A 19,259-nucleotide genomic window follows, 5' to 3' on the forward strand; every position below is an offset into this window, starting at 1 on the left:
TTTCTAGATATTTGTCCATTTCCTCAAGGTTTCCATATTTGTTTGAGTATAGTTTTTCATAATATTCTAATGCTAACTTTTTATAGATGTATTTTAAAAACATTTATTCATTGTTGCATATTTTCTTCCTCTCTTCCCCCCCCATTCCACCTCACAATGCATCCCTTGCTCCAGATCATTGTCATAATCATATATTCCTTTTGGGAAGTTCTTCCCCCTCATTGACTCTAGTGCAGTATTCAATATCTATCTACTCTTTTCCCATTCTCTCCCCACCTTCCCTTATCGTATTTTATAACAGCAGGCTTAGGTAGTACTTGTTCTATTGTGACTGAGATATTTTACTCAGCATAATGACCTCTAGGCTTCCCCAGGTTGTGTAATGTTTTATGAATTCATTGATTTTCATTGCTGGGTACTATTTGATCATGTGAGTGTATCATAGTTTTTCTATCTATTCTTTTATTGATGGGCACTTGAATTGCTTCCATCTCTTTGCTATTGTGAACAGTATAGAAATAAACATGGGTGTGCATACATCTGTTTGAGTTGTGGCTCTGGTTTCACTAGGGTGTATTCCTAGTAGTGGAATTTCTGGGTCAAATGGCATTTTTATTTCCAACTTTTTGAGAAAGCACCAGACTGCCTGCCATAGAGGCTGTACCATTTTGTTGTTGTTATGTGCCATCAAGTTGCCTGTGACTCATAGTAACCCTATGTAGAGTAGCTCTGAACCTTACCCTATCCTGAAGGGCAATCTCACTGTCTCCAACCCACCTACCCATGTTACCTCAGTTACTGGGTGAATTAATTTCATCTGGAATCTTCCTCTCCTGCACTGTTCCTCCACCCTTCAAAACATAATATACGTCTCCAGGGACTGGTCCCTCCTAGCCACATGCCCAAAATATGTGAAGTGGAGCTTCAAAATTCTTGCCTCTGAGAACCATTTTGCATTACCCAAAATCAGAAAAAGAAATTGGGAAAGAAATCGAAACTGGTTCTCTTTTAGTTTCTTCGTCTATGTCAAGGTGATAATGATGGCACATGGTACACATGAGGCTTATGAAGCTTAAGTTGAGGAATTCATAGTTAAATATTTGGCAAATCGGAAGTACTTAGTCAGCATTAGTTGACTTGGAATTTTCAATTTAACTCTGATTAATTAGATTCAGTGAGTAAGGAATTGGACTATGAACCCCAAAACAGTTAAAATCCACCAGCTGTTCCATGGGAGAAAGATGAGCAATTGCCTGTGTAATTTACAGCCTCTGAAAACCCACTGGAGGGTCAGCTATGAGTCAGTTCCTACTTGATAGCAACAAAGGAGAGAAAAATCGGATTTGTTTGTTCATGGCCACTGGATGTTTCTTCAGGTGGCAGTGGTCTTCTCCTTCTCCATTCCTTTTCCCCACTCCTCCTTACCTATTCCCCTTTTCATTCCAATTCCTATGTCTCCCTTTAAGATTTACCAGTCTTCCTATTTTTATTCTTATTTTATATCTCAAAATGTTTATTTGCATCAATATGCTCTTTCCCTACGCTTTCACCCGCTGGTTGCTTCCAGCTGAAACGACTATGAAAGGCATTGGACAATCCTCATCACATTTGCATAATGTTAAATATCTTTAAAGTTATGAGCATTTTGAGAATTCACAGTTCTCTTTATGACACTGGTTTAATTCAGTCACAAAGCTCCATTGACTATTCTATCATTTAAGTGATTTTTATCAACATTATCAAGGACTGGGCTTTCTTTTTAAGCTGTGTTTTCATAATGAAGTATGCAAAAACCTCCAGGCCTATGAAACAAGCATAAAGTCTTTAACTAATTAAATGAGTCAAGAGAGTCTAATTGTAAAAGTATTTTGACAATTTAAAGTGAATGAACCAGCTTCCACAAATTAATCTAAAATGAATGTCTAATCTGTATGAAGATAATTCTGCTTCTTTTGTTATACTCAGTTTTTTGTTAAAATACATCTCCCAGTGCATAAATTCCCAGTTTCTTCTATATGGAGGAAAACTCAGAAGTGGATAATTAAAAGTTAGATATATTTTGAAAATTATTTGCAGGATATATTACAATACATTCCACATTTTTCTTACAATAGATTTATTTATTTCTCCATGCTTTTTAAAGGGAAATATAAAATGATTTTGCATGTTATGAGTAGACTTGCTTCAAGGTGGGGGTTTTATAAATTTTTTCCATTTTAATCCCCAAACCTAGCTATACTAGATCATAGTTGGAAATTGAATGTAGATATTATTACATAACAGATAAGAACAGGTGGAATAAAAGTCAACATCCATCAAATATCTATTATAGTTTTTTTTACAGAGGATTTTAAGATTTGTGGGAGTGGGCTTTTTTTTGGGAGGCAGTAGAGATTATGAAATAAATCCTGTATTACTTGTTTCTTCCACCCCTTTCACAAATTTTCACACTACAATATTGAAGAAGAAATAAAATTTTGTTTTCTTTGATTAGTTTTCTTTCTGGAAGGCTGTTCAACATCTACAGGTTTACTAAGACTAACAGTTGCAAGAAATAGTTGAGTCTTTATACAATAAATTGTGTCAATGTTTACTTTGGTATGTCATCTAGCAAATTATTATTTACTCTTTCATTTGTCTGGGGAGAAAAGATGGATTACTTCCTCCTTATTTTCAGAAATAACAACTGATTTTTTTAACACATTCTAGTTTTAAAATGTATCTTCTTGATTTCTTTTTTTCTGGAGATATTTGATTTCAGAAAAATGTCACAATTTAATTTTAATTTATTTTTTGTTCATTGGGAATAAGTCAGATGAAAAGATGATATTCTTATGCTGTCTGGAAAGAATTTGGTTTTGTATAATTTCTGAAGATTCTGCCTAATAAAGGCTTCAAGAGTCCAGTTGTCTTGCCTAGACAATCTAAGGATATAGGTATTGTCTGGATTGTCAACATTGAATATATACAACCTGCAGTTTTGAACTAATGCCTGTAAATTCTTTATATTAAGAATCAGAGGTAGATACAACAGTTCATAATAACAAATAGGTGCTACTCTGTGATATAGGTATATCTACTCAACAGGACGTAACAACAGCAGCAAACCTGGTAAAATATCCAAAAGGGGACCCTAGGGTAACTGATAACGGCCCTAGTTATCACCTTATCTGCTATGTAAAAGGAGACTCAGATCTTAGTCTATAACATACGTGTTGGAGGAAGATATGGTCTTTGAGTACTAATTTCATCTGTGTTCCTACAATGGTAATATCAAAGTTATTAGACATGCATTATACGAGGAAAACCAATATTGAGGAAATAAAAACAAACAAGCAAAAACAACCCAGCACCACAATCACCAGTGGAGAGTTGATTCCAGCTTAGAATGACCCTCCAATGGGTTTTTGAGACTTTAATGTTAATCTGAGGCGATGGCCCTCTTTACCCTGAAAGAGATTGGTGGATTTGAGCCACCAGAGACAGGAAGGAGTCCTTTTGAGTAGCAGTGCAACACAGTATGGACCAAGTCACTAGAAGTCCTTAATTAGGGTCTGATGAGAGCTAAATTACTTTGCACAAGAAAATGAAAATGTTAAGATGTGTGTGTGTGTACACAAACAACATACACACACATATGCTACACACATACTTACACATAAATGCATATGTTGTTGTTGTTGTTGTTGAGTACCATTGAGTTGGGATTGACCCATAGCTGACTCACCACTAGGTTTTTAGAAACAGTTGATTACAAGGGAAGAGATTGCCCATCCTTCTTCTATGAAACAGTTAGTTGACCTGAACTGTGTGCCTCTGAGATTGCAGCACAGCTTATTACTACTAGACAAAATACAAATATAAATATGCCATTTGATGAAATGAATTGATACAGTGACTATCTCAATGGGGGCAGACGTGTCAAAGATGGTGAGATTGGCTCAGAATAGGGTAGGATTCAGAGCTATGATTGTTCATAGGGTATTTATGAATCATAGTAGATTTGATGGCACACAACAACAACAACAACAACAACAGCAATACAATATATTTAATCACAATGCTGTGAGTGATAGGATACTTTCCATACTCATGTAAGGAAATTCTGGTAATAAAATTATTATTCAAATATTGCACCAACTATGAAAGCCAAAGATGAAGAGAGTGAGAATTTCTACCAACTTTTGCAGTCTTAAATGAACCAAACATTTGATGAATACGCTTTAATAATAATTGGTGGCAAGACTTTGTGGGATGTGGCTCTTCTCACAAAACACAGCTCTTCTTGTGAGACACGGCTCACTGGGGACTATACCATTGCTTTGCTGCAAGACACCAAGGCCTGTGTGGCATGGTGGACCTGAGAAAATCTTCCAGCCACTGCTTCCCCAAAGTTTGCTAAAGGCTGTGGCCTAACCCAGGCACACTCACACCCTGGCCTGTAACAGAACCAATGCCTGACAGGTTGAGGGGCTGCAGTTTCACTGCCCAGCTGCCACCCCCACTGTCCAGTGCCAAGAGCACTAATATCACATATCCTTTGGGGGAAACACTGCTGTCTAGCTACACCATGAGGGATTCCTTAGGCTCAAGTGGAAGAGGATGGGACAGCTTGAGCCAGCTGGGGACACCATTTCTGGAAGAGGGGAAACACTGCTGTCAAGCCCTCAGCCCTATTGGCCTCGATCTAAGAAAGGGGTGCCAATAATACAGACTCTTCCAAAACACATGATCATACTCTGGGACATGATATAGTTATACTAACCTAACATCTACCAAGAAAATACTCACATAATGTCAAGAAAGCAGCAGTCTGCTCAGTCATCATGAAAAAACCAAATAACCCTTCTCCTGAAACAGTAGACCCAATGAATACCGCAGACAGAACCAGATAAAATATGTTGATGTGGAGTGGCATTTTGAAGAATGAGGAAATCTACATTCAAGAAGCACAGTGAACACCAAATAAATTAGACTTCAAAAGAAAAAGAACAATTCTCCAAATTAAAATATAAGGCTAGAATTCTAAAAGAAGCCTGAGAAAAACAAAGCATCACCTAGAATGGGGAAACAATTAGATTATATTCTGATTTCTGTGAGCTAGAAGACAATGGAATGGCATAAACAGAAAGTTGAAAGATAACAGTTGCCATCCAAGGATCCTATATTCAGCAAAGATTTCAATCATATATGAAGGAGAAATTAGATCATTTGCAAAAAAGAAGAAACTTAAGAAATCTGTGAAAACAAGGCCTAAACTACAAGAAATTCTAAGTGAAGTCCTTCACACAGAGACTCCAAAGGAAAATGGATGGACCATAGTAACCATAAACAACAGAAAAAAAAATATAACAAAATGGCAAAGGTAAAACCTAGCCTGACAATAATTATACTTAATGTCACTGAACTAAATGAGCCAATTAAGAAAAAAAAGAGTAGCAGAATGCATAAAAAAAACAAAGCCCAGCAATATATTGCCTACAAGAGACACATCTCAAAAAAAGGAGAGAAAGACACACTGAAAATCAAAGGCTGGAAAAAAAAAATATAGCAACGAAATAGCAATCTCAAAAAAGCAGGAGTGACAATACTAATCTGTGATAAAATAGACTTCAGAATGAAAGTCGCCATAAGATAAGAGAGGTTATTGCATACTGATTAAAAACACAAAAGATCAAGAAGACACAACCTTGGTCAATATTTATGCACCAAATTATAGACCTGCCAAGTAAATAAAACAATGGTTAACAGAATTGAAGAAATAAACAGCAACACAGTAGTTGAACGAGATTTCGACACATCACTATTACCAAAGGATAAGTTCAACTCAAAAGAAATTCAACAAAGATGCAGAAGAACTAAACTATACAATCAGCCAACTCAACTTTATGGATATATTTAGGATGCTGCACCCAATTAAAATTTAATTAACTTTCTTCTCAAGTGCACATGGTACATTCTTCAGAATCAATCACATATTAGGACACAAAGTAAGGCTCAACAAATTAAAAAGACCCCATTTAAATAATACAATGTATCTTCTCACACCACAATGCCAACAATACTAGAAATTAATCACAGTAGGGTAAAGCTTACAAAACCACTCATATGGAATCTGAATAAGTCTCCTCTAGAACACCATTGGCTTATAAAAGAAATAGAGTATGAGATAAAAAAGTTCCTTGAAATAAACAAAAATGAAAATACAACATACCAAAACCTCTTGGATATAGCTAAGGCAGTTCTCAGAGGGCAGTTTTAAGCAATAGGCACACACATAAAAAAGGAAGAAGAAAAAAATCAATGATCTAATTCAAAACCTTCATCAAATAGAAAAAGAACAACAATCTAATCATACAGCCTCTAGAAAAGAAGAAATTATAAGAACAAGAGCTGGAATCAATGAGATAGAAAACAGAAAAACAGTTGAAACCATCAATAAGACCAGGAGCTGGATTTTCAAAAGGGTCAATATAACTGACAAACTACTAGCAAACTTAACAAAAGAAAAAAAAAAAGGAAAAGACAAAGATAACTCAGTTAAGAAGTGATAGAGGTAACATCATAACAGATCTAGAGGAAATTAAGTAGATAATATCACAATACTATGAAAAGTTATACTCTGATAAATTAGGAAAACTAGAAGAAATGGACAAATTCCTTGAAACTCATGCCATACTCACATTGACAATTACCAATATAAAACACTTGAACAGACCCATCACAAAAGAAGAAATTGAAAAGGTCATAAAAAGACTCCCCCATAAGAAAAGTCCTGGACCAGATTGTTTCACAGCTGAATTCTACCAAATATTCAGAGATACTTAAATTATTTCAAAAAATTGGAAAAGAAGGAACACTCCCAAAGACATTCTATGAAGCAAGCACAACCCTAATACTAAAACAAACAAACAAAAAACAAAAAAACCCCTGTAGATGAATATCTCTCATAAATATAGATGCAAAAATCCTTAACAAAATCCTAGCCAAGAGAATCCAAAACCATGTTTAAAAAAATTAATCATGACCAAATGGGATTGATAAGAGGTATGCAAGGATGGTTCAATATAATAAAAACAGTGAATGTAATTCACCACATTAACAAAGCAAATAACAAGAACCATATGACCTTAGTAATTGATGCAGAAAAGGCATTTGACAAAATCCACACTCTTTTCTGGTAAAGACACTCAGAAAAATTAGAATAGAAATGAATTTCCTCAACATAATGAAAAGTATATGTGAAAAACCAAGAACCAATACCATTCTTAATGGAGAAAGACTAAAAGCATTTTCCTTGGCATCATGTTCATAACTCCAGTCCTGACACCACTGCTTTGTGCCTGGCACTCCAGTCCTGACACTGACGGCCCACACCTGGAACACCTGATGCTGATGTGGGTCCTGTTGTGATGCAACACACACTCCAGGACCTGATGAGACTTGTGACAGGAGCGATGTTGGAACTTCAGTGAGATACTTTGTAGGGGCTCACTGCTGTTTGGCTGGATCATGAGGAACCCCTTAAGCTCAATCAGAAAGGAGCGAGACAGCTGGAGCTTGTTCTTGAAGGGAAAAATCAAGTCATTCTGGTTTTCCAATCAGGTCTCCATGCTCCACCTTGTGTCCTCTCATGTTCAGTCCATCAACTACCTTTAGCCTGGAACACCTTGGCTAGCCTAGCTATGACAGTTGTCTGACAGAGAAGGCTGTTTTCACAGGACTTTCTGCTATCAATACAAAGCAGACCTTCCTTTGACTCAGGAGGTAGTGAGAAACCCAGGCAGGGTAGCTTCCCTACCCTCTTCTGGAGTGGTGACTTCAGATAAGGAACCTGCTATCACCTAAGACATAAAAAACAAAAACAAAACAAAACAAAACAAAAAACTACCACAGCAATTTCATGTAAGAAGCAGGCTACCTTGCCCCATGCACAAACCCAAAGCACGATGTCACCACTCAAAAGTGACACAATATCAATGGACTTGCTGAAGCCAGAAAGTGTGATGAAACTTTCTGACAGAGTTTAAAAGAACAATGAAATATTTTTAATGGGTGAAAGACAAACTTGAAGAAGTAAAAGACACTGCAAGCAAAACCAGGTGGAGCTTAGGAAAAAAAAAAAAAGACAAACATCCAAAACAATACAGACAAAACAAATGAGGCACTAGAAGCTCTGGAAAAACAAGAAACCACAATCCAAAATATAAGGATATATCAGATGTTGTCAATATGATGGAGGGGCACATGAACAGGGTTGAAAAGATGGAACACAGAACCAGTGAAATAGAAGATAGGATTGTCACCACTGATCTTCTAAAACAAAAAGAAGAATCAAAAAGGAAGGAAAAAGAAGAAAAACCCAAGAATAATGTGGGACATTATAAAGAGAAATAACATGATCATAATCGAATTTCCTAGAACAGGAAGAAGTAACTAAATGCACCAAAGAAAATTTTTTAGGTATAATGAAGAATGAGAGAATAAATATCCAAGAAACAGAAAGAACACCATATAGAATAGACCCCAAAAGAAAAATGCCAAGACATATCTTAGTCAAATTTGCCAGAATTCTGAAAGGAAAGCAAATAAGATTAAGTATCAATTTCTCAGCAGAAACCATACAAGCAAGAAGACAATGGAATGACATATATTGAATGCTCAAAGAACACAACTGTCAACTAAGAATTTTGTACCCAGCAAAAATGTCCATCAAATGAGAAGGAGAGACCAAGATATTCCCAGAAAAATAGAACCTAAGGGAGCTTATAAAAACAAGACCAGTTTTGCAGGAAACTCTGAGAGATGTTCTCATTACAGAGATTCTACAGAAAGCAGGATGGACAAAAGTAACTAGCAACAACACCAAAAGAACTCAACAAAATGATAGCAATGAAACCTTGCCTCTCAATAACCACACTGAATGTAAATGGTCTAAATTCACAACTGTAAAGAAAAAAAGAGTAGCAGATTGGATAAAAACCAAAATCCATCAGTATGCTGTCTACAAGAGACACATCTGAAAAATGAAGATAAAGAAAGACTAAAAATAAAAGGGTGGGGACAAAAGATACCAAGCAAATGGCAACCAGAATAAAGAAGGAGCTGCTATATTAATTTCTGATAAAGTAGATTTCAATGCAAAAACCATCACAAAAGACAAAGTAGGTCACTACATAATGATTAAAGGGTCAACAGAAAAAGAGGACATAACAATAATGAATATCTATATGCCCAATGAAAGACCTGCAAAATATATAAAACAAACATTAACAAAACTGAAAAAGGAAATAGACAACACTACTATAGTAATTGGGGACTTCAATGCACCACTCTCAAGAAATGATTGAACTACCAGAAATAAACTCAACAAGTTTGCTCAAGAATTAAACCACACAATAAACCAACTTGATCCCATAGATATTTATAAGCTAATGCACATCCCCCCCCCAAAAAAAAGCACAGTATACCTTCTTCTCCAATGTGCATGGAATGTTCTCCAAAATAGATCACAGTTTAGGTCACAAGGCAAGCATCAATAAATTAAAAAAAACATAGAGATAAAACAAAACATAGTCTCAGACTACAACGCTGCAAAAATTAGAAATTAATAACAAGAGGATAAAGAAGAAAAAAACTAGTATACATTTTGAAGCTGAAAAACCCCTTGTTTGAACATGAATGGATACTAGAAGAAATAAAAAATGAAATAAAAAGTTTCTTAAAATAAATGACAATGAAAATTCAACTTACCAAATCCTCTGGGAAACAGTAAAAGCAGTAATCAGAGGTCAATTTATAGTAATAAGCAAACACATTAAAAGACAGGAAAAAATGACCATTGACTCTCTAACCCAACATCTCCAACAAATGGACAAAGAACTGCAAGAAAAACCTGACACCCTCCAAACAAATGGAAATGATAAAAATTAGGACAGAAAGAAATGAAATAGGTGTTTTGGTGTTTTCTTCAACCCAAAGCACACTCTTCCCTGGTCTCAACTCTATTTCAGTAGGCTCTTTGGAAACTGGTTCTTTATCCTGGAGTTGTGGTTTCCCCCTCTTCTCTCCTGTTTGTTTCTGAAACCAGTGTGAATGGAAGAAGTTGGTAATACTTGGCTCTTTTTTTCCTTCCTCCTTCTCACATGCAAGTTTCCAACATTGCTGCTTCTTCTTCTTCTTCTTTTTATTTTTGCTAGGTGTAATTGAGCACAAACTTTAAGCTTGAGGCCCAGGAGAACAGAGCCCTGGACTGCTGGTTATTAGAGAGTTGAGCAGGAGAACCCCAGAGCTTCCTGTACAACAAGAAGGACCATGCCTGTCCTGTTGGAATGCAGCTTCCAGAAAGTGCACGAGCAAAGCATCTAGGCAGAAATTGATGCTCACAATGACATATTTAAAAATATCGAAGATAGTAAAAGCTCTAGAAAATTCTGGAGAAGCTGACTGATTCATCGACTGATGACATGAACCAATGGTGGAATGACTTCAAAGCAAAATCTGTGAACTTTTGTTATAAGACTCTTGTCTGAGATGGTATTACCAAATGTTTGTTCCCATTCAGTAGGTTTTCTTTTCACCTTGTTGGAAAAAATTTTTAATGTGCACAGGGATTTAATCTTTAGAAGGGCCCATGCATCAATTTTATCCTTTTTAGATTGTGCATTTCTAATTGTATTTGGCAGTCTCTTTATACCTTGGACTAGAGCTTCTAAGCTTTATTCCAGTTTGTCTCTTATGAATGTTATGGTTTGGGGCTTACTCCCAGGTCTCCAATCCACCTTGAGTTAATTTTTGTGTATGGTGTGAAATGTGGATCATGTTTCAACTTTCTGCAGGTAGCAGTCCAGTTTTGAGAGCACCATTTGTTGAAGAAGTTGTGATTTCTGCATTTGATAGCTTTGGTTTCCTTGTCAAATATCAGTTGACCATAAATAGTTGGGTCTATTCCTGGGTTCTCAATTCTGTTCCATTGGTCTATGTACCTGTCCTTGTACCAGTACCATGCTGTTACCACTGCTGTATAGTAGATTTTGAGGTCAGGGAGTGCTATGCCTCCAACCTCATTTTTGCTTCTCAGAAGTGTTTTGTTTATTCAGGGCCTCTTGTTTCTCCAAATAAACTTGATAATTTCCCTTTCAATCTGCTTGAAAAATGAATTTGATATCTGGATTGGGATTGCATTGAACATGTAGATTGTTTTTGGTAGGATTGTAATTTTCACCATATTGAGTCTTCCTATCCATGAACAGCGCACATTTTTCCATTTCTTTAGGTCTTTTATTGTGTCTTTCAGAAATGCTCTGTAGTTTCCTTTGTATAGGTTTCTATTATCTCTAGTTACATTCACTCCCAAATATCTAAATTTGTGGTTGGCTATTGTAAATAGTATTACTTTCTTTATTTTCTTCTCTGAGTTCTCTTTGTTACTGTAGAGGATTCCTATTGCTTTTTGGATATTGATCTTATATCCTGCCAGTCTACTAAATTGACCTATTAACTCTAAAAGTTTTTTGTTGAATCATTGGGGTTTTCTATGTACATTATCATATCATCTGTATATAGCAACAGTTTAACCTTTTCTTTGCCAATCTGGATGCCAGTGGAATACTATGCAGCATATGGGAGGAATAACTTTGTAAATTATTACCTAACTTGGGAGGGACTGGAGAACATTATGTTGAGTGAACTAATTCAGTCCCAAAAGGATAAATATTGTATAAGATAATTATTATAGAATGAGTATAAGGATCCAGGAGGAGTAAGAGAGGCTCGAAGCAGAGGAATGCGGATGTGTAGGGAGAAGGGCGGATTAATCATTGGGTTGTACAATTTGAGTACAAATTGGGTACAAATGGGTGGGGAGGTGAGGGAAATTGAAAGAATTTGTTCGAATTTGTATTTGAACTTTGTAAATAAACTTGTTGTTGTGTGCTGTCGAGTCACTTGCAACTCATAGTGACACGATGTATAACAGCCCTAAACCCTGCTCTGTCCTGTCCCAATCTCACTGTCTCTGATATACCCACCCTGATTACCCCAGTCATTGAGTCAATGCACATAATAAAGGATCTTCCCCTCCTGTGCTGTCCCTCCACCCTCCCAAGCATGACGTCCCTCTCCAAGGACCGGTCTCTCCTTGCAACATGTCCAAAGCACGTCAGATGAAGCCTCAGAATCCTTGCCTCCAAGGAGCAGCCTGGTTTAACCCTCTGCAGGATGAACCTGTTCATTCTCTTAGCAGTCCATGGTACATTCAATACTCTTCTCCAGAACCACAGCTCAGAGGAATCAATTCTCCTTCAGTCCTCCGTAGTCATTGTCCAGCTCTCTGATGCAAGTGATTTGCAAGTGATTGCAAAGAGATTTGCAAGTGATTGCAAAGACCATGACCTGTATGAGGCGCATCTTAGTCTCTGGAGTAATACCATTGCTCTTCAGTACTTTGGAGAGATCCCCAATAGCAGACTCAATATGTCTTTTAATTTACTGGCTGCTGGTACCAAGAATGTTGACTGTGGAGCCAAGCAAACTAAAACTGTGAACAATCTCAATCTCTTCACTATCCATCCTAATGCTGCCAATTGCCCCAATGGTGAGACTCTTTTCTCTTCTTGATATTGAGCCTCAATCCATATTGAAGGCTGCAGTCCTTGACCCTCTGAAGCAAGTGCATAAGGTCCTCCTCAGTTTCAGCAAGCAGGGTTATGTCATCTGAGTAACGTAGATTGTTGAGGAATCTTCCACCCATCCTGATGCCACACTTCTCCTCATACAGCCAAACCTCCTGAGTAATCTGTTCTGCATATAGGTTGAAAAGGTATGGAGATAGGACATATCCCTGGTGTACACTCTTCCCAATTTTGAACCACACAGTGTTTCCTTGCTTTGTTCTGATGACTGTCTCCTGGTCCAAGTATAGGTTTCTCATTAGCACAATCAAGTGTTCTGGGATTCCCATTCTTTTCAGAGTCAGCCACAGTTTGTTGTGACCCACACAGTCAAATGCCTTTGCATAATCAATGAAACACAGATAGACATTCCTCTGGTACTTCCTGCTTTCAGCTAAGATCCATCTAACATTAGCTACAATATCCCTAGTACAATGACCCCTTCTAAACCCAGCCTGAACGTCTGGCAGGTCACTGCCATTTAGTGCTGTTCTAGTCATTTTTGGATAATCTTTAGCAGATTCTTGCTTGCATGTGATATCAATGATATTGTTTTATAATTTCCACACTCTGTTGGGTCATCTTACTTTGGAATGGGAACAAATACAGATCTCTTCCAGTCAGTTGGCCAACTAGTATGAAAAAAAAGTAGTTAAAAAAAACAGCCAAATCTTCCAGTATCAGGGTTCATTTGGAGGCTTGTACTGAAAATTAGAAGAGGCTGCTGACATATTTAGAAGAGCTCATCAAATTGCTGAATATGAAAGATGAAGAGCTGAAGAAGCAAATTCCCATTGAGGGTGATGTTCCTGCCTACAGCTCAGTATGATCATTGCAAAGCACTGAGGCGTGAATTGAAGGAGAACAAGTATTCTGTTCTGAAGGCTGTGGACCAAGCCAGAGTGTTCCTTGTTGATCAGCTTATTGAAGGGCCTGAAGAACCAAGAAGAAACCTATAATCAAAACCAGAACAGACCCCTGATAAGAGAGCCCAAAAAATTGCCAAAGCCACATGCAAACAGTCTTCAGACGTTAAAGAGAAGTGGGAAAGTCTAAATGCTGTTACTAGCAATTGGCAGAAGTAAGTAGATGCGGCATTGGAGAAGCTTTGAGACCTTTCAGAGCACAGTGGATGACTTGTATGCAGAAATGAAGGAGGTGGAGGTGGTATGGAATGGCTGGAAGCCTTTGGGGGTCTTACTTATAGACTCACTGCAGGACAACATTGCAGGACCATTGTCAGCTTCACTGCCTTTAGCAGAGTTTTCAATAAATATTCTGTAGTTAAATGTAACATACATAGTGAAAGCCACATATATAAGTTGTTATAAAATATTGTTAGAAGACCAGTACCCTTGAAGCACCCCACCAAGTCAGGAGACAGGAATTTTCCTAATACAGATAACCCCAACCATAATAACCTCCTCAAAAGACCACAAGCAGGGTTTCTACAACAGTTTTCTTTCCTTTGTTTTGACATTTTATTCATTCAGCTCTGAATCTCCACACAAAATAGATTATAATTTTACTTGTTTTGTAAAATATTTTAAACTCATGGTGAATGCCCTTCAGTCAGAGCTGACTCATAGCTGACCCACTAGTCAGATTTTGGGGACTGTGAATTGCACCGCGGACTGGCCATCTTTCTCCCATTGAATTGCTGGTTGATTCCCACTTCTAGAGAAGCAGCACTTTTACCGCAGTGCCCTATGTGCTAACCTCTATATTGTTTCTCTCTTATTTCTATTCCAATGTATTTGTTGAAGAAATGGAATTGTTTGTCTCCGGTGGTTCCCATATCTAGGCTTTGCAAGTTTACATTTACATGGTATACTTTAGCATGTTCTTCTCTTTATAGTCTCTGTAATTTGAGAGTCAGATATAGAGGTTTAATAAAAAGTTTACTTTAAAAATTTTAATCTAGAAATCTTTCTCATTGTCAGAGTTTGTTAGCTTAAGGATTAGATTAACCAAAAATCTTGTACTTTGTCAAGAACTGCTCAGAATTACGGATATTAAATTCATGCTCTAGACCCCCTTGGTGTTTTAGAACATATCCAGAAGGAAATTACTAAAATTCACATGTAAAAAACCACAAATAACATATTTAGAGTGGAGTGGCTTTTGTAGCAGTATGATAAACTCTTCACTTAATGCTAAGGATCTCTAATTAGTAATGTTTCAGGCACCTTGCAATGCCAAGCAAAAGGCTTTATGTCTCTAGCCATTCAAATCCTCCAGCACTTCCATGGGAGAGAAATGGCCAGTCTCCTCCCATAAAGATTTACAACCTCAGAAATCCAGTGGAGTTTTGCAGTGCACCAAAACCAACTCAGTGTCAATGAGCTTTGTGTTGAGTTTTATACTGGACAGTGATGAATTAAATAAAGGGGAAAAATTAAATAAATGAAAAGAAAGTGCAAGGTTGAAAGCATCTATCATGATTGGAATTTTCCATTGCATGAATGGCATGAAAGATACAGGGATATACCTGAGAAATATTGCAGATTTGACTCCGTAACTCTGGAATAAATTTGATCTCACAACAAAGCAAGTTGCAAGAATTGTTTTCTTCCCCAGGTCATATAAAAGGTTTGCTTTCTCTATAGTCTATGTGTGCTGTATTCTCTCATAGTGAGCACATACTGTTGGAAAAATGTTACCAAGAGATTTGCTCAATGCAGAGTTTCCACATACTTCAATTTTTAAGAAAAATGCATTCTTCAAAGCACAGTAAAGGAAAGTGCAATAATAGAAAGTAGGCTCTCAAATCTTTTATGTGCAAATATTGGATAACTCTTAAACTCCAGTATCCAGTATTCAGTGACTGAATGAGTAGAAAATGAATAGAAAAAGAATAGGAAAAAGAAGGTTTTAGGAAAGTAATTTAATACTTATGCACATTGCATAATTGTATATAGAAATAAGAATAATTGTGATAGATAACATTTATTAAGGCATACTGTGTGCCAACAGATGTTCTTAGTCCCTTTGCATAAATATCCCTTTTAATTCTCACACCAACTCAGAAAGATAGGAACTATTGTTATGCTCATTGTAATAAAAGGTAAAGCTGAACATATCCTTAACCCCATATGGCAAGTCAGCAATGGAGTTATGATACACTTTTTTTATGTTGCTTGTCTTTTCATTACAGAGCACATTTTCATGATGGCCTTAAACACAATTTTAATTAACTACTATGATTCAGTGGTTTAAAAGTTAAATAATAAATTATTTATTACAAAATAAACAAGCAAAAAATAAATGAAATAGAAAACAGAAAAAACAGTTGAAACCATCAACAAAACCAGAAGTTGGTTCTTCAAAAAGGTCAATAAAATCGACAAACCACTAACAAAACTAACAAAGGAAAAGATGGAAAAGACACAAATAATCTGAATAAGAGATGAAATGGGCAATGTCACAATGGAACCAACTAAAATAAAAAGGTTAATGATGGAATATTATGGAAAAACTATACTTGAACAAATATGAAAACCTAGAGGAAATGAACAAATGCTTAGAAATTCACAAGCTACCTAAACTGACAAAAACCAAAATGGAACACCTGAACAGACCCATTACAGAAGAAGAAATGGAAAAGGTAATAAAACAACTTCCAGCCAAAAAAACCCCTGAAACAGATGGTATTACAAGTGAATTTTTATCAAACATTCAGAGAATAACTGTCACCAATCCTACATAAACTATTTCAGAAAATAGAAAAAGATGGGATTCTCCCAGACTCATTCTATGAAGGAGACATATCCTTGATACAAAAGCCAGGTAAAAACACCACCAAAATAGAAAGAAAACTATAGCCCAATATCGCTCATGAACATAGATGCAAAAATCCTGAATAAAATCCTGACCAATAGAATCCAATGATACATAAAAATATAATTCACCATGACCAAATAGGATTCATAACAGGTATGCAAGAAAAAGAATCAGTGTAATTCATCACATTAGCAAAACAAAGGACAAGAACTGTATGATCCTATCAATTGATTCAGAAAAGGCCTTTGACAAAATCAAACACCCTTTCCTGATTAAAACACTCAGCTAAATAGGATTAGAGGGGGATTTCCTCAACATAGTAAAAAGTATATTTTCAAACCCAAGAGCCAACACTGTTTTGAATGGAGAGAGATTAAAGGAATTACATTTGAGAACAGGAAGAGTCAAGGATGCCCACTATCACCTCTGCTATTCAATATTGTATTGGAAGTCTTGTTGTTGTTGTTATGTGCTTTTGAGGTGCTTGCAACTCATAGCAACCCTATGTACAACAGCCCTAAACTCTGCTCTGTCCTGTGCCAATCGCACTGCCTGATACAACCATCCTGATTACCCTAGCCACTGAATCAATCCACCTCATAGAGGGCTTTCTTCTCCTCCATCCTCCCAAGCATGATGTCACTCTCCAAGGACTTGTCCCTCCTTACAACATGTCCAAAGTATGTCAGACGAAGCCTCAGAATCCTTGCCTCCAAGGAGCCACCTGGTTTAACCCTCTCCAGGATGAACCTGTTTGTGTTCTTGGCAGTCCATGGTATATTCAATACTCTTCTCCAGCACCCAAACTCAAAGGCATCAATTCTCCTTCTATCCTCCCTAGTCACTGTCCAACTCTCTGATGCATAACAAGTGATTGCAAAGACCATGGCCTTTATCAGATGTACTTTGGTCTCCAGAGAGACACCATTGCTCTTCAGTACTTTGGAGAGGTACCTAACAGCAGATTTTCCATCGCGATACGTGTTTTAATTTCCTGGCTGCTGTTGCCAAGAGTGTTAGCTGTGGAGCCAAGCAAACTAAAGCTTTGAATGATAGCAATAATACAAGAGAAAGAAATAAGGGGTTCCAAATTTGCAAAGAAGAGGTAAAATTATCTCTATATGCAGATGATATGATAGTATACTTAGAGAACCCTAAAGACTCAGCAAGAAAACTGCTAGACATAGTTTACTGATTAAGCAAAGTGGCAGGATACCAGATCAACATACAAAAATTAATTGGATTTCTCTACAGTGACAAGGAAAATAGAGAACTGGAGCTAAGAAAATAGATACCCATCACAATAGCTAAGGAAAAGATTAAATACTTGAGAGTAAATCTAACTAGAAACACAAAGAATCTATTCAAAGTTAATTACAAAACATTAGTACAAGAGACAAAAGAACCCTGGAGAAATGAAAGAATATACCTTGCTCATGGATAGGAAGACTCAGCATTGTGAAAACATCAATCCTACATGTTCAATGCAATCCCAATATAAATACCAATTCCATTCTTGAATGAGATGGAAAAGGCAATCTCCAATTTCCTTTGAAATAGAAAGAGACTCCAAATAAGCGAAGCACTCTTTAAAAAAAGCAAAATGGTAGGAGGCATCTCACTCCCTGATTTCAAATCCTATTACACTGCCGTGGTGGTCAAAACAATGTGGTAAAATAAACAACCTAAATTTAAAAACAAAACAAAACAAAAAAAAAACAATGTGGTAGTGGTACAATGACATAGGTCAATGGAATATAATTGAGAACCCAGATATCAGCCCATCTACCTCTGGTCAACTGATTTTTGACAAGACTATGAACTCAATTAAGTGGGGAAATGATAGCCATTTTAACAAATGTTGTTGGCAAAATTGGAAAACCACCTGCAGAAAACTCAAACAAGACCCACACTTCACACCATATACAAAAACCAACTCAAAGTGGATCAAAGACCAAGGACTAAAATCAAAGACTATAAATTTCATTAGAGAAAAGCTTGGAAGAACCCTAGAAGCAATAATCCACAACATGAACAATCTTCCAAGCATCCTGAAAAAAAACATACAACCAGTAGAGGATAAAACAGATGAATGGGATCTTCTAAGAATCAAATCCCAATGAACATCGAAACACTTCTCCAACAGGGTAAAAAGGGAAGCCACAGATTGGAAAAAAAAAATTTGGTAATGACATGTCTGATAAGGGACTTATATCTAGAATTTATAGAATACTTGAGTACCACAACAAGATAAAGGTCAATAACCCAATTCAAATATGGGAACAGGATATGAACTTACACTTCACTAAAGAAGACATTCAGATGATGAACAAACATGTGAAGAAATGTCCAAAATCCCTAGCTCTGAGATGCAAATCAAAACAACTATGAGATATCATCTCACCCCAGTAAAAATAGCAAAATTCAACTGAGCAGCTAACAACAAATGCTGGCCAGGTTGTGGAGAAACTGGATCCCTTATTCACTGTTGGTGGGAGTGTAAAATGGTGCAACCACTATGGAAGGCAATATAGTGCTTTCTCAAAAAGTTGTAAGTAGAAATATCACTTGACCCAGCAATTCCATTACTGGGAATATACCCTAAAGAAACCAGAACTGCCACTCAAGCAGATATACGCACAACTATGTTTCTTGCTGCTTTGTTCACAATAGCAAAGAGTTGGAAACAGCCCAAGTGCCCAACAACAAACAAAAGGCTAGAGAATATGTGGTATATTCACACAGTGGAATATTATGCAACACTGAAAAGCAAAGACATCATGAAATACTATACAAAATAGGTGG

The sequence above is a fragment of the Elephantulus edwardii genome, unplaced genomic scaffold (assembly GCF_000299155.1).
Source record: "Elephantulus edwardii isolate Elephantulus edwardi_28Jun2011 unplaced genomic scaffold, EleEdw1.0 scaffold00060, whole genome shotgun sequence".
In the NCBI taxonomy this organism is placed as follows: domain Eukaryota; kingdom Metazoa; phylum Chordata; class Mammalia; order Macroscelidea; family Macroscelididae; genus Elephantulus; species Elephantulus edwardii.